Raw genomic sequence first — 14272 nt, 5'->3', positions numbered from 1 at the left:
TAGTAGAAATCGAAAGAAAGAATCCAATTTGTTATTAAAGAGAAATGAAGTCGTTACTAAATAATCTTAAGTATTATTTAACCTCAAAATGTTCAATCGTACTCAATACTTCCTTTATGGGATGAATACATAATGCAACAACAAATGAAACATTTCTGCTTTTAGCTTAGAATGTTATTTGAAACAGTGAAGCTTACTACACTGGTATGGGAGTTAAATCCGTTCTTAAAATACAGTAGAGCGTAACGGTGGCATTGCAGTTAGGTTATTAATTGGTACAGGTATAAAGGTGTTCCTTTACATTGGCTGTATTTGTTGTATCAGTAGGACTTCTTTGATTTCTTATTTCTTTCCCAACCTGGTATGCTTATGTTGTGTTGGTTTCTCAATTTCGCGCAAAGCACAGGTAGGCTTAAGCAGGAGGCTTTTAACACTACAAGTTTGTTGCTCTTGCCCTGTGGATGGAAGGCTCAGTGCAGATTTCTGGATATGTGAGTTTCCACCTAAAATTCGTGTCATACGGAATTTTAAAGGCTGTCAATGATTGGAAAACAGTGGAAGGTTTAATCCCTGTGTCACATTCTCGTTAAAATTGCCTGAGTATCTGCAGTCCTGTAGCTGCAAGTATCAAATGTGAATACATGGGGCACAGTGACCTTACCCAAGGTCGTCGCGAGAACGAGACAGCAATTTGATAATTAATCAAGACAAATTATCTTCATTCGTTATACCCTATGTATGGCCGTTACTAAGTAATTAAATACAAATGTGACTTTATCAAACCTCACTCATTTTAACTGTAAGGCCAATTGTGCGTTTTTGTGTCCCTTAAGAGGAAAATAAGTTGGATAACTCCATCCATATGGGTAATAATAGGAGCTTTAGGTCTCAATTATAGTTAACAATTAACTCTATACTATATACATATTGCTGTATATAAACAAACCTATTCCATATAATTTGAAGTTGCCTCTTTTTTATTACATTCTGGTTTTGTTTCAAAACACATGTACGGTATTTAAGACGCAAAATAGGATAAAATACAAACATAGAAAAATGTTACTGCTTATGTAGGTGAGGGTAATAATAATGTAGTTTTGGTATGTTTGAGTTTTCAAGCATTTGACAATGTGATACATAGAAGGCTTGTAAGAAAAAAAAAAAGTCTCGAAAGATGTGGGAAATAAGTTAGCAAGTTGGGTAGAAGAGGGTGGGATAACAAAAGCAGAGCGTTGTTACGAAAGGAGTTCAGTCAAACTAGATTAATGTCACAAGTGGGCCACTTCAGGACTCACTCTTAGGACCTTTGCTCTTTTGATCGACATCAATGATATAGATGAAGGAATAGTCAATAAATATTTAAATTTGCAGATGATATTAATGTCTTGGTTGTTGCTAAATGTAAAGAGGATGCTACTTCTTTATTGAGCAAAGCTAATAAATGGTAGGTTTTTTTGTAATTATAATACACACATGATTATAATTCATAATTTGTATGGATATAATCTGATAAGTTTAGCCAGAACGAGCGAATTTTGAAGTGAGCTTCAGAGCTCGTAATAACAGAGGTAGAGAAGAAATAATACGATTTTGTAGTTGGCTTCTATATCAACTAAACCAGTTGTGTGTAGTTTTCACAAAGATAGTGTTATTTAAAGCTCTAGACTCAGCTGTGGTAACCAATAGTGTATCGATTTTTTTTGTTCATTTCTTGGCTTGTATGCTTGTGTGTGTGTTTTATTTTGAAACAAGCAGATTGTGTGCTGTTTATTTAGCGTTGAAATTCGTCGGCACCAAACCACAGACATCTACTGTAAAGAATCCGTGCCATATACAAAACCTGATATTGGCTATCTAATAAAATTCTAAACTTTATAAAGCATTTTGTCTCAGACTTTCCAAACGTTTTCCCACAAGTGACGTAAGACTAATAGGCCTATGAAAGCCAGACTTTCTCGAGCGTCCATTTTTAACTGGAAAATGTTGACAAAATCTTCTATTATAAGTATGTTTTATACAGTTCTTGAAAATATAATTACCGAAAATCTTGTTCCCAAATATCTAGCACTCGGCCTACATCTGTCGTATGTTTCCACCTTGATGAAGACGTCTATCTCCTCTATCCATTCTGTGAATTCCTTTACATGCATATCACTATGTCCTCAGTTATTTGTTTTATATACCGAACCATAACTATCGTTCACAAATTTAGCTCTGTAACTTATCAGACATTTAAATTTAAAGCTACCAATACTCGCACCTTTAAATGTTAGTCATACAGTTAAAGAGGTACATGCCAGTTACGTAATCCCTTTCAAGGACTTTGATTTGCGACTAATACGTTTACAAGGTACCTAACCTTATTCATTTGCACGTGACAGAAACTAAATATTTTGGGAAAAGCATTACGCACTCTTTATATATAATATCGCTATGAAGTGAAGGAGTTCACGCAAGTTCATTTTTAGCGATTCTTATCGAAGAATGCATTTTACTTTTACCCTTTGAGTTATTGATGATAAGCACTGATTGGCTGTAGTGTATAACGATATAACAAATTGATAATTTGAGTCTATACACTCGATATATCCGTGAAGGAGATCATGTGCTTAAAAGTGAATTCTATTACAAGCTTCAAATGATTTTGTTCTGTTTTGAATGTCGCGCAAAGCTTCACGACGTCTATCTGCGCTAGTAGTCCCTAATTTAGCAGCGTAAGACAAGAGTGAAGGCAGCTAGTCATCACCGTCAATTCTTGGGCTACACTTTTACCAACGAATAGTGGGATTGACCGTCACATTATAACGACCCCACGGCTGAAAGAGCGAGCATATTTTGGGGATGATGGGGATTCGAACCCGTGACCCTCGGATTACGAGTCGAGTGCCTAAACCACCTGGCCATGCCGAACCGCTCAGCTCCAAATGGACATACCCACAAGATCTCTTGATAGTCTACGTTTGAGTATGATCAAATGAGTAAAATTATATACTTTTACGCGACAATCTTTAATTTACTCAAAAAAAACAAACAACAAAAAACGATAATAAAGAACCATAAAGGAGAACACGTGATTATGGCGACGTGTTATTATGAATATTTTATTATGTGAAAAAATAATGGATCAGTCAACTAATAAACATTTTCCAAAACATAAATGCTTTCTAATTAATTTCAATAAAGGTTTGATTGATTCTTAAATTTTTTTCCTTTGAAATTAAAATTTTCTGCTGGCGACATTCTACTTTTAGCGCCCCAACTTTGTTATATTTCCTTGGTTTACTAGAAAAATGTAACACAAACTCAAAAGATTATGTATGTATACTTGAAAAGCTTTGCTTGTCGTCGATCATTTAGAAATTATTTTATGTTTAAGGTACGTATTCAGAGACATTTGCCCCAGCACACTGGCGACATCAAATCGAATACTGAAGAAAGCCTGGCCCAAAATTACAAGTTGATAATATAGTGTAACTGGCAATTATTGGCTTCGATGCTCTGTTGATAATGATTTCATAAAGTTAACTTAAATTTATAGAATTTGTCTAATAACCTGACATAAAGCGACTTGAAGGCATACAAAGGAGTATTTAACATTTTAAGAACCTTCGCCATTCTTTGTCAAAAGTGACGTGCTAGTTCGTTTACTCGTCAAAATAAACCAGTTTCTTGAAAATGAATAAGTCAACACTTATCCTTCAATTTTATAGTGAATTTTCTTTTCTTTCATTGAAATGTTGGACTTCTATGAACACTTCTCACCAGTAGCACAGCGGTAATTCACCGGACTTATAACGACAGAAACCCAATTTCTGTAATTGTGGTGGGCAAAACGCATTACAATCCATAAAGTATTTTGTTCTTAACTACAAACAAACATAATCTATGAATTCTGTTTAGTCGAAATGTATCTCAGGTCGCTTATCATCACCAACGTGAATTTTTTCTGCAAATAGTATTTTGTGTTTGTCTATTTTAAATAAAAGAAACAACCATACAACTTATTTGTACCTACAATGTTGTTTAAAATAAACAAAATACAGCACTAGGTGGCGCAGCCGTCAAGACAAAGAGGCTTCCAATCGAGAGGTTTAAAATCTCAAATATAGTCTTTTACGTTTCATAAATGTGGCGAAATTAAAGGAAAAGTTTTATTGTATATAAATAAATGACTAGAAAAAATGTTCCATTATAGAGTTTGAAAGTTGTTTCGAGTATTTAAAAATTTTTCAGACTAATTATATATTTTATTTTTACACCGTATTTATAACTACAAAGTGTTGTTACATAAGCCTTATATGAAGAGTATGGAGCATACTTACCTGGCGCTGAGAATGCCATGATCAACAAGGTGGCTTCTCCAGAGCGAGGCTCGCCCATTGCACTCTGGGTGGGTTGACCTCTGCCACTATCCCAAACTGGGACAGATGGAGCGTGTAATTTTTTGGTAGTGGGGACTGCGTTCGCGCTATCCCCTGTAGTAGAAATCGAAAAGAAGAATCCAATTTGTTATTAAAGAAATGAAGTCGTTACTAAATAATCATAAGTATTTAACCTCAAAATGTTCAATCGTACTCAATACTTCCTTTATGGGATGAATACATAATGCACAACAAATGAAACATTTCTGCTTTAGCTTAGAATGTTATTTGAAACAGTGAAGCTTACTACACTGGTATGGGAGTTAAATCCGTTCTTAAAATACAGTAGAGAGCGTAACGGTGGCATTGCAGTTAGGTTATTAATTGGTACAGGTATAAAGGTGTTCCTTTACATTGGCTGTATTTGTTGTATCAGTAGGACTTCTTTGATTTCTTATTTCTTTCCCAACCTGGTATGCTTATGTTGTGTTGGTTTCTCAATTTCGCGCAAAGCTACACCAGTAGGCTTAAGCAGTAAACTGAGGGCTTTTAACACTACAAGTTTGTTGCTCTTTGCCCTGTGGATGGAAGGCTCAGTGCAGATTTCTGGATATGTGAGTTTCCACCTAAAATTCGTGTCATACGGAATTTTAAAGGCTGTCAATGATTGGAAAACAGTGGAAGGTTTAATCCCTGTGTCACATTCTCGTTAAAATTGCCCGAGTATCTGCAGTCCTGTAGCTGCAAGTATCAAATGTGAATACATAGGGCACAGTGACCTTACTTAAGGTCGTCGCGAGAACGAGACAGCAATTTGATAATTAATCAAGACAAATTATCTTCATTCGTTATACCCCTATGTATGGCCGTTACTTAAGTAATTAAATACAAATGTGACTTTATCAAACCTCACTCATTTTAACTGTAAGGCCGAATTGTGCGTTTGTGTCCCTTAAGAGGAAAATAAGTTGGATAACTCCATCCATATGGGTAATAATAGGAGCTTTTTAGGTCTCAATTATAGTTAACAATTAACTCTATACTATATACATATTGCTGTATATAAACAAACCTATTCCATATAATTTGAAGTTGCCTCTTTTATTACATTCTGGTTTTGTTTCAAAACACATGTACGGTATTTAAGACGCAAAATAGGATAAAATACAAACATAGAAAAATGTTACTGCTTATGTAGGTGAGGGTAATAATAATGTAGTTTTGGTATGTTTGAGTTTTCGAAAGCATTTGACAATGTGATACATAGAAGGCTTGTAAGAAAAAAAAAGTCTCGAAAGATGTGGGAAATAAGTTAGCAAGTTGGGTAGAAGAGGGTGGGATAACAAAAGCAGAGCGTTGTTACGAAAGGAGTTCAGTCAAACTAGATTAATGTCACAAGTGGGCCACTTCAGGACTCACTCTTAGGACCTTTGCTCTTTTTGATCGACATCAATGATATAGATGAAGGAATAGTCAATAAATATTTAAATTTGCAGATGATATTAATGTCTTGGTTGTTGCTAAATGTAAAGAGGATGCTACTTCTTTATTGAGCAAAGCTAATAAATGGTAGGTTTTCTTTTGTAATTATAATACACACATGATTATAATTCATAATTTGTATGGATATAATCTGATAAGTTTAGCCAGAACGAGCGAATTTTGAAGTGAGCTTCAGAGCTCGTAATAACAGAGGTAGAGAAGAAATAATACGATTTTGTAGTTGGCTTCTATATCAACTAAACCAGTTGTGTGTAGTTTTCACAAAAGATAGTGTTATTTAAAGCTCTAGACTCAGCTGTGGTAACCAATAGTGTATCGATTTTTTTTGTTCATTTCTTGGCTTGTATGCTTGTGTGTGTGTTTTATTTTGAAACAAGCAGATTGTGTGCTGTTTATTTAGCGTTGAAATTCGTCGGCACCAAGCCACAGACATCTACTGTAAAGAATCCGTGCCATATACAAAACCTGATATTGGCTATCTAATAAAATTCTAAACTTTATAAAGCATTTTGTCTCAGACTTTCCAAACGTTTTCCCACAAGTGACGTAAGACTAATAGGCCTATGAAAGCCAGACTTTCTCGAGCGTCCATTTTTAAATAGAAAATGTTGACAAAAATCTTCTATTATAAGTATGTTTTATACAGTTCTTGAAAATATAATTACCGAAAATCTTGTTCCCAAATATCTAGCACTCGGCCTACATCTGTCGTATGTTTCCACCTTGATGAAGACGTCTATCTCCTCTATCCATTCTGTGAATTCCTTTACATGCATATCACTATGTCCTCAGTTATTTGTTTTATATACCGAACCATAACTATCGTTCACAAATTTAGCTCTGTAACTTATCAGACATTTAAATTTAAAGCTACCAATACTCGCACCTTTAAATGTTAGTCATACAGTTAAAGAGGTACATGCCAGTTACGTAATCCCTTTCAAGGACTTTGATTTGCGACTAATACGTTTACAAGGTACCTAACCTTATTCATTTGCACGTGACAGAAACTAAATATTTTGGGAAAAGCATTACGCACTCTTTATATATAATATCGCTATGAAGTGAAGGAGTTCACGCAAGTTCATTTTTAGCGATTCTTATCGAAGAATGCATTTTACTTTTACCCTTTGAGTTATTGATGATAAGCACTGATTGGCTGTAGTGTATAACGATATAACAAATTGATAATTTGAGTCTATACACTCGATATATCCGTGAAGGAGATCATGTGCTTAAAAGTGAATTCTATTACAAGCTTCAAATGATTTTGTTCTGTTTTGAATGTCGCGCAAAGCTTCACGACGTCTATCTGCGCTAGTAGTCCCTAATTTAGCAGCGTAAGACAAGAGTGAAGGCAGCTAGTCATCACCGTCAATTCTTGGGCTACACTTTTACCAACGAATAGTGGGATTGACCGTCACATTATAACGACCCCACGGCTGAAAGAGCGAGCATATTTTGGGATGATGGGGATTCGAACCCGTGACCCTCGGATTACGAGTCGAGTGCCTAAACCACCTGGCCATGCCGAACCGCTCAGCTCCAAATGGACATACCCACAAGATCTCTTGATAGTCTACGTTTGAGTATGATCAAATGAGTAAAATTATATACTTTTACGCGACAATCTTTTAATTTACTCAAAAAAAACAAACAACAAAAAACGATAATAAAGAACCATAAAGGAGAACACGTGATTATGGCGACGTGTTATTATGAATATTTTATTATGTGAAAAAATAATGGATCAGTCAACTAATAAACATTTTCCAAAACATAAATGCTTTCTAATTAATTTCAATAAAGGTTTGATTGATTCTTAAATTTTTTTCCTTTGAAATTAAAATTTTCTGCTGGCGACATTCTACTTTTAGCGCCCCAACTTTGTTATATTTCCTTGGTTTACTAGAAAAGTAACACAAACTCAAAAGATTATGTATGTATACTTGAAAAGCTTTGCTTGTCGTCGATCATTTAGAAATTATTTTATGTTTAAGGTACGTATTCAGAGACATTTGCCCCAGCACACTGGCGACATCAAATCGAATACTGAAGAAAGCCTGGCCCAAAATTACAAGTTGATAATATAGTGTAACTGGCAATTATTGGCTTCGATGCTCTGTTGATAATGATTTCATAAAGTTAACTTAAATTTATAGAATTTGTCTAATAACCTGACATAAAGCGACTTGAAGGCATACAAAGGAGTATTTAACATTTTAAGAACCTTCGCCATTCTTTGTCAAAAGTGACGTGCTAGTTCGTTTACTCGTCAAAATAAACCAGTTTCTTGAAAATGAATAAGTCAACACTTATCCTTCAATTTTATAGTGAATTTTCTTTTCTTTCATTGAAATGTTGGACTTCTATGAACACTTCTCACCAGTAGCACAGCGGTAATTCACCGGACTTATAACGACAGAAACCCAATTTCTGTAATTGTGGTGGGCAAAACGCATTACAATCCATAAAGTATTTTGTTCTTAACTACAAACAAACATAATCTATGAATTCTGTTTAGTCGAAATGTATCTCAGGTCGCTTATCATCACCAACGTGAATTTTTTCTGCAAATAGTATTTTGTGTTTGTCTATTTTAAATAAAAGAAACAACCATACAACTTATTTGTACCTACAATGTTGTTTAAAATAAACAAAATACAGCACTAGGTGGCGCAGCCGTCAAGACAAAGAGGCTTCCAATCGAGAGGTTTAAAATCTCAAATATAGTCTTTACGTTTCATAAATGTGGCGAAATTAAAGGAAAAGTTTTATTGTATATAAATAAATGACTAGAAAAAATGTTCCATTATAGAGTTTGAAAGTTGTTTCGAGTATTTAAAAATTTTTCAGACTAATTATATATTTTATTTTTACACCGTATTTATAACTACAAAGTGTTGTTACATAAGCCTTATATGAAGAGTATGGAGCATACTTACCTGGCGCTGAGAATGCCATGATCAACAAGGTGGCTTCTCCAGAGCGAGGCTCGCCCATTGCACTCTGGGTGGTTGACCTCTGCCACTATCCCAAACTGGGACAGATGGAGCGTGTAATTTTGGTAGTGGGGACTGCGTTCGCGCTATCCCCTGTAGTAGAAATCGAAAAGAAGAATCCAATTTGTTATTAAAGAAATGAAGTCGTTACTAAATAATCATAAGTATTTAACCTCAAAATGTTCAATCGTACTCAATACTTCCTTTATGGGATGAATACATAATGCACAACAAATGAAACATTTCTGCTTTAGCTTAGAATGTTATTTGAAACAGTGAAGCTTACTACACTGGTATGGGAGTTAAACCGTTCTTAAAATACAGTAGAGAGCGTAACGGTGGCATTGCAGTTAGGTTATTAATTGGTACAGGTATAAAGGTGTTCCTTTACATTGGCTGTATTTGTTGTATCAGTAGGACTTCTTTGATTTCTTATTTCTTTCCCAACCTGGTATGCTTATGTTGTGTTGGTTTCTCAATTTCGCGCAAAGCTACACCAGTAGGCTTAAGCAGTAAACTGAGGGCTTTAACACTACAAGTTTGTTGCTCTTTGCCCTGTGGATGGAAGGCTCAGTGCAGATTTCTGGATATGTGAGTTTCCACCTAAAATTCGTGTCATACGGAATTTTAAAGGCTGTCAATGATTGGAAAACAGTGGAAGGTTTAATCCCTGTGTCACATTCTCGTTAAAATTGCCCGAGTATCTGCAGTCCTGTAGCTGCAAGTATCAAATGTGAATACATAGGGCACAGTGACCTTACTTAAGGTCGTCGCGAGAACGAGACAGCAATTTGATAATTAATCAAGACAAATTATCTTCATTCGTTATACCCCTATGTATGGCCGTTACTTAAGTAATTAAATACAAATGTGACTTTATCAAACCTCACTCATTTTAACTGTAAGGCCGAATTGTGCGTTTGTGTCCCTTAAGAGGAAAATAAGTTGGATAACTCCATCCATATGGGTAATAATAGGAGCTTTTTAGGTCTCAATTATAGTTAACAATTAACTCTATACTATATACATATTGCTGTATATAAACAAACCTATTCCATATAATTTGAAGTTGCCTCTTTTATTACATTCTGGTTTTTGTTTCAAAACACATGTACGGTATTTAAGACGCAAAATAGGATAAAATACAAACATAGAAAAATGTTACTGCTTATGTAGGTGAGGGTAATAATAATGTAGTTTTGGTATGTTTGAGTTTTTCGAAAGCATTTGACAATGTGATACATAGAAGGCTTGTAAGAAAAAAAAAAGTCTCGAAAGATGTGGGAAATAAGTTAGCAAGTTGGGTAGAAGAGGGGTGGGATAACAAAAGCAGAGCGTTGTTACGAAAGGAGTTCAGTCAAACTAGATTAATGTCACAAGTGGGCCACTTCAGGACTCACTCTTAGGACCTTTGCTCTTTTTGATCGACATCAATGATATAGATGAAGGAATAGTCAATAAATATTTAAATTTGCAGATGATATTAATGTCTTGGTTGTTGCTAAATGTAAAGAGGATGCTACTTCTTTATTGAGCAAAGCTAATAAATGGTAGGTTTTCTTTTGTAATTATAATACACACATGATTATAATTCATAATTTGTATGGATATAATCTGATAAGTTTAGCCAGAACGAGCGAATTTTGAAGTGAGCTTCAGAGCTCGTAATAACAGAGGTAGAGAAGAAATAATACGATTTTGTAGTTGGCTTCTATATCAACTAAACCAGTTGTGTGTAGTTTTCACAAAAGATAGTGTTATTTAAAGCTCTAGACTCAGCTGTGGTAACCAATAGTGTATCGATTTTTTTTGTTCATTTCTTGGCTTGTATGCTTGTGTGTGTGTTTTATTTTGAAACAAGCAGATTGTGTGCTGTTTATTTAGCGTTGAAATTCGTCGGCACCAAGCCACAGACATCTACTGTAAAGAATCCGTGCCATATACAAAACCTGATATTGGCTATCTAATAAAATTCTAAACTTTATAAAGCATTTTGTCTCAGACTTTCCAAACGTTTTCCCACAAGTGACGTAAGACTAATAGGCCTATGAAAGCCAGACTTTCTCGAGCGTCCATTTTTAAATAGAAAATGTTGACAAAAATCTTCTATTATAAGTATGTTTTATACAGTTCTTGAAAATATAATTACCGAAAATCTTGTTCCCAAATATCTAGCACTCGGCCTACATCTGTCGTATGTTTCCACCTTGATGAAGACGTCTATCTCCTCTATCCATTCTGTGAATTCCTTTACATGCATATCACTATGTCCTCAGTTATTTGTTTTTATATACCGAACCATAACTATCGTTCACAAATTTAGCTCTGTAACTTATCAGACATTTAAATTTAAAGCTACCAATACTCGCACCTTTAAATGTTAGTCATACAGTTAAAGAGGTACATGCCAGTTACGTAATCCCTTTCAAGGACTTTGATTTGCGACTAATACGTTTACAAGGTACCTAACCTTATTCATTTGCACGTGACAGAAACTAAATATTTTGGGAAAAGCATTACGCACTCTTTATATATAATATCGCTATGAAGTGAAGGAGTTCACGCAAGTTCATTTTTAGCGATTCTTATCGAAGAATGCATTTTACTTTTACCCTTTGAGTTATTGATGATAAGCACTGATTGGCTGTAGTGTATAACGATATAACAAATTGATAATTTGAGTCTATACACTCGATATATCCGTGAAGGAGATCATGTGCTTAAAAGTGAATTCTATTACAAGCTTCAAATGATTTTGTTCTGTTTTGAATGTCGCGCAAAGCTTCACGACGTCTATCTGCGCTAGTAGTCCCTAATTTAGCAGCGTAAGACAAGAGTGAAGGCAGCTAGTCATCACCGTCAATTCTTGGGCTACACTTTTACCAACGAATAGTGGGATTGACCGTCACATTATAACGACCCCACGGCTGAAAGAGCGAGCATATTTTGGGATGATGGGGATTCGAACCCGTGACCCTCGGATTACGAGTCGAGTGCCTAAACCACCTGGCCATGCCGAACCGCTCAGCTCCAAATGGACATACCCACAAGATCTCTTGATAGTCTACGTTTGAGTATGATCAAATGAGTAAAATTATATACTTTTACGCGACAATCTTTTAATTTACTCAAAAAAAACAAACAACAAAAAACGATAATAAAGAACCATAAAGGAGAACACGTGATTATGGCGACGTGTTATTATGAATATTTTATTATGTGAAAAATAATGGATCAGTCAACTAATAAACATTTTCCAAAACATAAATGCTTTCTAATTAATTTCAATAAAGGTTTGATTGATTCTTAAATTTTTTCCTTTGAAATTAAAATTTTCTGCTGGCGACATTCTACTTTTAGCGCCCCAACTTTGTTATATTTCCTTGGTTTACTAGAAAAGTAACACAAACTCAAAAGATTATGTATGTATACTTGAAAAGCTTTGCTTGTCGTCGATCATTTAGAAATTATTTTATGTTTAAGGTACGTATTCAGAGACATTTGCCCCAGCACACTGGCGACATCAAATCGAATACTGAAGAAAGCCTGGCCCAAAATTACAAGTTGATAATATAGTGTAACTGGCAATTATTGGCTTCGATGCTCTGTTGATAATGATTTCATAAAGTTAACTTAAATTTATAGAATTTGTCTAATAACCTGACATAAAGCGACTTGAAGGCATACAAAGGAGTATTTAACATTTTAAGAACCTTCGCCATTCTTTGTCAAAAGTGACGTGCTAGTTCGTTTACTCGTCAAAATAAACCAGTTTCTTGAAAATGAATAAGTCAACACTTATCCTTCAATTTTATAGTGAATTTTCTTTTCTTTCATTGAAATGTTGGACTTCTATGAACACTTCTCACCAGTAGCACAGCGGTAATTCACCGGACTTATAACGACAGAAACCCAATTTCTGTAATTGTGGTGGGCAAAACGCATTACAATCCATAAAGTATTTTGTTCTTAACTACAAACAAACATAATCTATGAATTCTGTTTAGTCGAAATGTATCTCAGGTCGCTTATCATCACCAACGTGAATTTTTTCTGCAAATAGTATTTTGTGTTTGTCTATTTTAAATAAAAGAAACAACCATACAACTTATTTGTACCTACAATGTTGTTTAAAAATAAACAAAATACAGCACTAGGTGGCGCAGCCGTCAAGACAAAGAGGCTTCCAATCGAGAGGTTTAAAATCTCAAATATAGTCTTTACGTTTCATAAATGTGGCGAAATTAAAGGAAAAGTTTTATTGTATATAAATAAATGACTAGAAAAAATGTTCCATTATAGAGTTTGAAAGTTGTTTCGAGTATTTAAAAATTTTTTCAGACTAATTATATATTTTATTTTACACCGTATTTATAACTACAAAGTGTTGTTACATAAGCCTTATATGAAGAGTATGGAGCATACTTACCTGGCGCTGAGAATGCCATGATCAACAAGGTGGTTTCTCCAGAGCGAGGCTCGCCCATTGCACTCTGGGTGGGTTGACCTCTGCCACTATCCCAAACTGGGACAGATGGAGCGTGTAATTTTGGTAGTGGGGACTGCGTTCGCGCTATCCCCTGTAGTAGAAATCGAAAAGAAGAATCCAATTTGTTATTAAAGAAATGAAGTCGTTACTAAATAATCATAAGTATTTAACCTCAAAATGTTCAATCGTACTCAATACTTCCTTTATGGGATGAATACATAATGCACAACAAATGAAACATTTCTGCTTTAGCTTAGAATGTTATTTGAAACAGTGAAGCTTACTACACTGGTATGGGAGTTAAACCGTTCTTAAAATACAGTAGAGAGCGTAACGGTGGCATTGCAGTTAGGTTATTAATTGGTACAGGTATAAAGGTGTTCCTTTACATTGGCTGTATTTGTTGTATCAGTAGGACTTCTTTGATTTCTTATTTCTTTCCCAACCTGGTATGCTTATGTTGTGTTGGTTTCTCAATTTCGCGCAAAGCTACACCAGTAGGCTTAAGCAGTAAACTGAGGGCTTTAACACTACAAGTTTGTTGCTCTTTGCCCTGTGGATGGAAGGCTCAGTGCAGATTTCTGGATATGTGAGTTTCCACCTAAAATTCGTGTCATACGGAATTTTAAAGGCTGTCAATGATTGGAAAACAGTGGAAGGTTTAATCCCTGTGTCACATTCTCGTTAAAATTGCCCGAGTATCTGCAGTCCTGTAGCTGCAAGTATCAAATGTGAATACATAGGGCACAGTGACCTTACTTAAGGTCGTCGCGAGAACGAGACAGCAATTTGATAATTAATCAAGACAAATTATCTTCATTCGTTATACCCCTATGTATGGCCGTTACTTAAGTAATTAAATACAAATGTGACTTTATCAAACCTCACTCATTTTAACTGTAAGGCCGAATTGTGCG

General features: G+C 35.0%; 3 non-coding genes across 3 annotated transcripts; all 3 read left to right on the top strand.

The window, feature by feature from the left end:
* The first annotated feature begins 4314 nt into the window (after window positions 1-4314).
* LOC143243452 (U1 spliceosomal RNA) lies at window positions 4315-4478 on the top strand. The gene has a single exon (XR_013024578.1). It is a non-coding gene; the product is annotated as a U1 spliceosomal RNA (small nuclear RNA).
* Window positions 4479-8801: 4323 nt separating this feature from the next.
* Window positions 8802-8962, top strand: LOC143243464 (U1 spliceosomal RNA). The gene has a single exon (XR_013024590.1). It is a non-coding gene; the product is annotated as a U1 spliceosomal RNA (small nuclear RNA).
* Window positions 8963-13287: 4325 nt separating this feature from the next.
* LOC143243462 (U1 spliceosomal RNA) lies at window positions 13288-13449 on the top strand. Its single transcript, XR_013024587.1, has one exon. It is a non-coding gene; the product is annotated as a U1 spliceosomal RNA (small nuclear RNA).
* Window positions 13450-14272: the final 823 nt, after the last annotated feature.

This window comes from Tachypleus tridentatus, unplaced genomic scaffold (assembly GCF_004210375.1).
Source record: "Tachypleus tridentatus isolate NWPU-2018 unplaced genomic scaffold, ASM421037v1 Hic_cluster_2, whole genome shotgun sequence".
Taxonomy (NCBI): domain Eukaryota; kingdom Metazoa; phylum Arthropoda; class Merostomata; order Xiphosura; family Limulidae; genus Tachypleus; species Tachypleus tridentatus.
The sequence above is the reverse complement of the archived record's forward strand: the minus strand, read 5'-3'. Positions and strand labels throughout refer to the sequence as shown.